The following is a 7,397-nucleotide window of genomic DNA, read 5'->3' as shown; positions in this document are numbered from 1 at the left end:
CTTTCCCACCAGTAACAGTTGAAATAATAGAATCCAACTGAGAACCAAATAATTTGTTACCCTGGAAAGAAATGGAAAGTAGAGTTGATTTAGAAGCCATATCAGCATTCCAAGTCTTAAGCCATAAAGCTCTTCTAGCTAAAATAGCTAGAGACATAAACCTAATATCAAAGATGGCATCACAGATAAAATTATTAGCATGCTGAAGAAGAATAATAATATCATGAGAATCATGATGTGTTACTTGTTGCGCTAAGGTTTCCAACCAAAAAGTTGAAGCTGCAGCAACATCAGCCAAAGATATAGCAGGTCTAAGAAGATTACCTGAACACAGATAAGCTTTTCTTAGAAAGGATTCAATTTTCCTATCTAAAGGATCCTTAAACGAAGTACCATCTGATGTAGGAATAGTAGTACGTTTAGCAAGGGTAGAAATAGCCCCATCAACTTTAGGGATTTTGTCCCAAAATTCTAATCTGTCAGACGGCACAGGATATAATTGCTTAAAACGTTTAGAAGGAGTAAATGAATTACCCAATTTATCCCATTCTTTGGAAATTACTGCAGAAATAGCATTAGGAACAGGAAAAACTTCTGGAATAACCACAGGAGATTTAAATACCTTATCCAAACGTTTAGTATTAGTATCAAGAGGACCAGAATCCTCTATTTCTAAAGCAATTAGAACTTCTTTAAGTAAAGAACGAATAAATTCCATTTTAAATAAATATGAAGATTTATCAGCATCAACCTCTGAGACAGAATCCTCTGAACCAGAAGAGTCATCAGAATCAGAATGATGATGTTCATTTAAAAATTCATCTGTAGGGAGAGAAGTTTTAAAAGATTTTTTACGTTTACTAGAAGGAGAAATAACAGACATAGCCTTCTTTATGGATTCAGAAACAAAATCTCTTATGTTATCAGGAACATTCTGCACCTTAGATGTTGAAGGAACTGCAACAGGCAATGGTACTTTACTAAAGGAAATATTATCTGCATTAACAAGTTTGTCATGACAATCAATACAAACAACAGCTGGAGGAATAGCTACCAAAAGTTTACAGCAGATACACTTTGGTTTGGTAGATCCAGCACTAGACAGCGATTTTCCTGTAGTATCTTCTGACTCAGATGCAACGTGAGACATCTTGCAATATGTAAGAGAAAAAACAACAACATATAAAGCAAAATTGATCAAATTCCTTAAATGACAGTTTCAGGAATGGGAAAAAATGCCAAAGAACAAGCTTCTAGCAACCAGAAGCAATGAAAAATGAAACTTAAATAATGTGGAGACAAAAGCGACGCCCATATTTTTTAGCGCCAAATAAGACGTCCACATTATTTGGCGCCTAAATGCTTTTTGGCGCCAAAAATGACGCCACATCCGGAACGCCGACATTTTTGGTGCAAAATAACGTCAAAAAATGACGCAACTTCCGGCGACACGTATGACGCCGGAAACGGAAAAGAATTTTTGCGCCAAAAAAGTCCGCGCCAAGAATGACGCAATAAAATGAAGCATTTTCAGCCCCCACGAGCCTAACAGCCCACAGGGAAAATAGTCACATTTTTGAAGGTAAGAAAAAATGATTAAATCAAATGCATTATCCCAAATATGAAACTGACTGTCTGAAAAATAAGGAAAGTTGAACATTCTGAGTCAAGGCAAATAAATGTTTGAATACATATATTTAGAACTTTATAAACAAAGTGCCCAACCATAGCTTAGAGTGTCACAGAAAATAAGACTTACTTACCCCAGGACACTCATCTACATATAGCAGATAGCCAAACCAGTACTGAAACGAGAATCAGCAGAGGTAATGGTATATATAAGAGTATATCGTCGATCTGAAAAGGGAGGTAAGAGATGAATCTCTACGACCGATAACAGAGAACCTATAAAATAGACCCCGTAGAAGAAGATCACTGCATTCAAATAGGCAATACTCTCCTCACATCCCTCTGACATTCACTGCACGCTGAGAGGAAAACCGGGCTCCAACTTGCTGCGGAGCGCATATCAACGTAGAATCTAGCACAAACTTACTTCACCACCTCCATCGGAGGCAAAGTTTGTAAAACTGAATTGTGGGTGTGGTGAGGGGTGTATTTATAGGCATTTTTAGGTTTGGGAAACTTTGCCCCTCCTGGTAGGAATGTATATCCCATACGTCACTAGCTCATGGACTCTTGCTAATTACATGAAAGAAATAACTCTCATAATTCAAATAGAGCATGTAATTTTAAACAATTTTCCTATTTACTTTTATCACCAATTTTGCTTTGTTCTCTTGGTATTCTTAGTTGAAAGCTAAACCTAGGAGGTTCATATGCTAATTTCTAAGACCTTGAAGGCTGCCTCCAATCTAAATGTATTTTGACAGTTTTTTCACCACTAGATGGCGTTAGTTCATGTGTTTCATATAGATAACATTTAACTCATGCACGTAAATTAACCGAGGAGTGATCACTGATTAGCTGAAATAAGGGGTCAGTCTGCAGAGGGTTAGATACAAGGTAATTACAGAGGTAAAATGTGTATTATTAGGGAATGGGTCATTTAAGGGATTATGTACTGTATTTTTTAAAACAGCAAACATTCTGGTGTTGACTGTCCCTTTAAGATGCACTGAGCATGGGTATTAGTAAATTTTTTATAATGTAAACATTGTCTGGAATTAGAGACTGTCACTATAGTAAAGGCCCGGTGGTTTCCTTACATTCCAGTTTTTGTGTGATTGTAATGGCATGAAACAGCTCTGACTACAAGCCAGACACACTTAAAGGGACATGAAACCCACATTTTTTCTTTCATGATTCAGATAGAGCATTACATTTTGAACACCGTTCCCATTTGCTTCTATTATCAAATGTGCTTAATTTTCTTTGTATCCTTTTGCTGAAGGATTAGCAATGCACTTCTGGGAGCTACAGGAAAACAAAACATCGGGTGACCCAATGCTGCTCTAGAAACTACCTAGGTATGCTTTTCTACAAAAGATACCAAGAGAATAAAGAAAATGAGATAACAGATGTAAATTGGAAAGATGTTTAAAATTCCATGCTCTGTCTGAATCAGCAAACTTTAATTTTAACTTTTGTGTCCCTTTTTTAGCCAATCAGTGTTGACTCAAAAATAACTCCAATGGAGTAAGCACAATGTTATCTATATGGCACTAGTGAACTAGCACTATCTAAAAGTGAAAAATGTGAAAATGCACTTAAATAAGAGGCGGCCTTCAAGGATTATAAATTAGCATATGAGCCTATCTAGGTTTAGCTTTTAACAAAGAATTCCAAGAAAACAAAGCAAATTTGATGATAAAAGTAAATTGGAAAGTTAATTAAAATTACATGACCTATCTGAATCTTAAAAGTTTAATTTTGACTAGACTGTCCCAGTCTATGGAGCTTGATGCCCCGTGATTCTGGTGAGCCTTCAGGCTCGCCGCAAACACAAGTTATGAAGCAGCGGTCTAAAGACCACTGCTCCATAACCTGTCCTCTTGCTCTGAGGCGGCGGACAAACATCGCCAGAAATCAACCTGATCGAATACAGCCGGGTTGATTGACACCCCTGCTAGCAGCCAATTGGCCGCGAATCTGCAGGGGGCGGCATTGCACCAGCAGTTCACAAGAACTGCTGGTGCAATGATAAATGCAGAGAGCGTATGCTGTCGGCATTTATCGATGTGCAGCGGAGATGATCCGCAATATCGGATCAGGTCCGCTAGCACAATGATAATTTGGTTATGAATAGGGTTGGGCAACATTTCAAACACTTAAAAAACAGATTTCAAATTCTCTAAACTTACTGGAATGCTATGTACCATTTTATTTAGAAAATGTTGACAGTGTTTTTAACATTGTTGTGTTGGTGTTAAAGTGATGTTAAAGAATGAGGTATCATTAGTTTGCATATAATCATCTTTATATATAATAGCATATACCATTTTTAAGTAAAAGCAACACTAAAAAGTCAAAACTAAACTTTCATGATTCAGATAGAACAAGCCGTTTTAAGAGACTTTCCAACTTGCTCCTTCTGAGCATTTGTAGTAGACGGAGTTCACTGTGTGTATGAATCTGTGATTGGTTGATTGCTGTCACATGATAGAGGAGGTCAGCAAATTGCAGTAAATTTTGAAATGTACTGCTTATTTAACATTCAGAGTAAGTGCTATGGCATTGTCTTTTTATTATGCACTTGTTGATTATGCAATCCTACTCTATTTAATGGACCTAAATATATATTGTATTTTTAATTTTCTACCTGCCTGCTTTAGACTCAGCCCTTCCCCTCTTTAGAGAGCCGTGTAACACTTTTTGCCCCATACCTGCTATATAAGGTACTTTACCGGCCTTGGATAAATAGCAAGACAAACTGCACATGTGCAGTTCATCCAATGAAATTTGTGGAATTCCTTTTGTATACAGCAAATCAGCAAGGTTTTAAAGAGTGCAGCTTCTTTAAAGTGAATTGGCTGTACAGCACGGAAGAAAAGACTTTTGAAAGTGGGCAGGCCACGGTAGCATGAAAGGTGATATGGGAAAATAAAAACAGATATTTCAACAAACTTTTTAATTAAGAAAAATTAAATAATGTAACAAGGCGCTGCATACATTTAAATGCACGCATTTTGAAAACCCATTTTCCTATCACTTTAAGGGCAAGGTAATATTCTTTAAATATGTGGGCTCTTTTATTTTCAGTTGAATTACTATATAACTTGCTATTATAAGCAGAGTACCATAGGAGTGTTGTACCATTTCATCTTTGTATGCCCTTCTGTTTATTGTTATCTTTCTATGCCTCTTCTGTTTATTGTTACCTTTCTACGTCTCTTCTTTATTGTACAGCTTGTCACTGGGGCAGTACCCTCAAAGGTACACCCGCTGTACCCTTTAACATGGGTACAAATTGGTACCCTTGCAGATTGTACATTTCAAAGGCAAATATGTACCTTTGGTGACTAGATTGGAAATCAGTGCTATGGTACCATATTGTACCCTTAAAAAATTGTGCAAATCTGGCCTTTTAAGGGTATTGCCCCAGTGACAAGCCCTTTGTACCTCATGAGGGCAAATTTGTACTCAACACAGCATATTACAAATGCTGTTCAATTAAATTTATTACATAACATTCAAATATGCATTCATGTAATGTGTACATTACACTGCAGTTTTAAAAAAGTTTGGATACTGTAACCATATAGCAAATCCAAAGACTGCTACAGAACCTCCTGAAAGAACCAGGCTAAACAACCAGTTCCAAAAAGAGCTTCTCAACGTGTTTTATATCCCTCTGTACTAGACTCTAAAAACACCCCATTTAAATTGGGTGACAGGCCACATAAAACATAAATATATAGAAAACATATAGAAAACAACATAATAATATAATATAACTCTAACGAAAAGAAGGGGGATTCGGGGAGGGATAAATTATAAAACTCACAACCATACATTGAATTGTCACTCTATGCAAAATATATGCAAATTAGTCTATTTCCCCAGTACACATTTTGGTGATGAACCTGCTACCAATAGATGGAGCTGTGTTACACATGTCAAGGAACTTTCAACCAACAGATAGCGCTATGGCGTGTTACACAATGTCCATGTATGTGACTGGGGAACGGTTACAATTTTATTTAGTTTTTTAAAAACTAGTTCTTAAACAGCTCTTGTTTATTTTATAGAGTTTAAAACAATTTTTTTTCTTTGTTATTTTAGTTAATACATTTGCTTTATGTTTAAGAGTTATTATCTTGATGCTCTAAATATAAACATTAAAATGTTAAGTGCTTGTTTGCTATTTAGAACCAGCAACACAGTATCATTGTATATATGGGTTATTCATTTTTTTTTTTTTGCTTTGCCCGCTTCTTGTTACCAACAACAATTGAACATAATTATTTTGCTGTACAACATGTATGTTGCATTCATTTTGGGTGACTGCCAGTTATGTGAATATGAATAATTGAGCTGTACAAATGATATGGACTTGAAGATTTTGGCAGCCTTGAACCACCCTTCCCCCTCAACCTTTTAGTCACACAAGTGATTGTACCTTTTTGGGGGGATTAAATGGTACAGACATGGACCCTTTGACAGTTGGAAACATATTTGTACCTTATTTACCATATTAGTTCCTTAAGGTGTAATTATGATCCATTGAGGGTACAACCACAGCAGTTGTACCCTAAGTGTTCACAAACGGACCCCAACCGTACCCTTTTTTTCTGACAGTGTAGGACAGGACTTCCCCTGCTATGAAAAAGGCGCTAAGCTATTATGAGCTGCTACACACTCAAAAACTAAAGTGAAACCTGTTTGTACCAAGCCAAAAGCACACAGTCTATGAGCCCAAAAAAACTCTCACATTATAGCAGTTATAAATAACCCCTAGCTGTTCAAATAATCTCCCTGAAGGAGATATTACCCCTTGATCCCATTGAGACATAAAGCAGCAACACTGTGACCCTGTATAGCAAAAGTATATATATATATATATATATATATATATATATATATATATATATATACTGTATATAAAATGGTCTTACCCTCCAGGATCCATGTTGTGGAACAGGCACAGCCTCTCAAGTGTGACAGTCCTGCAGCAATGCTCTGACATGGACTTGAGTGTGTAACAGCAAGCAGTGAAACTCGTCAACACTGATTGCTCAGGAACTGTTAGGAGACAGTCTGGATGGGTTCACAGAAAAGCTTGCCCTGCATCTCCAGGCTCTAACTATCATCAATACTCTCATTAAGGGGTTGACATGATTACTTAAAACTCCAGTCCTTTTCTTGAAAGGAACATACCTATTACAGGTAGGGTCAGGTCAGCCATCTCACCGGCAGATTACAGACAGTGTCCCTAACTCACTATATACAGTACTGGGGGGTTAAACAGTGTCACTATATACAGTAATAGGGGGTCAAACCATCTCACAGACTGTGGGCACAGGGTACCTCCTTTTGCAGACATGTAATCTGATTCACATTTTTTTTCTGTGTTAAATGTTTAAAAAAAAAAAACAGATATGTATCAAATTCATTTTTTTTGGGGGGGGGGGGGTGGGGGCTTCTTAGATTCTTGCACCTGGGCCCTGTGGTTTCTAGTTACGCCTCTGGCCCTCCACCCCTCTAATTATCCCCTTTTCTGTAGAATAAAGACCCATACCTCCATCTCCCTTTCCAAAAATATTTAAATAGCATAGGAAATCCCCCTCTACCTCCCCCCCTCCAGCGATGGACAAACCAGCTGCCTCCCTCCTTCTCTCCCAAACTTCCCACAGCACCAACACATCCGATATAAGACTAGGTTACAACAACACATATGATATAAGGCTAGGTTACAACAACACATCCGATATAAG

This window comes from Bombina bombina, chromosome 6 (genome assembly GCF_027579735.1).
Source record: "Bombina bombina isolate aBomBom1 chromosome 6, aBomBom1.pri, whole genome shotgun sequence".
Classification (NCBI taxonomy): domain Eukaryota; kingdom Metazoa; phylum Chordata; class Amphibia; order Anura; family Bombinatoridae; genus Bombina; species Bombina bombina.
This window is presented reverse-complemented; position numbering follows the sequence as displayed.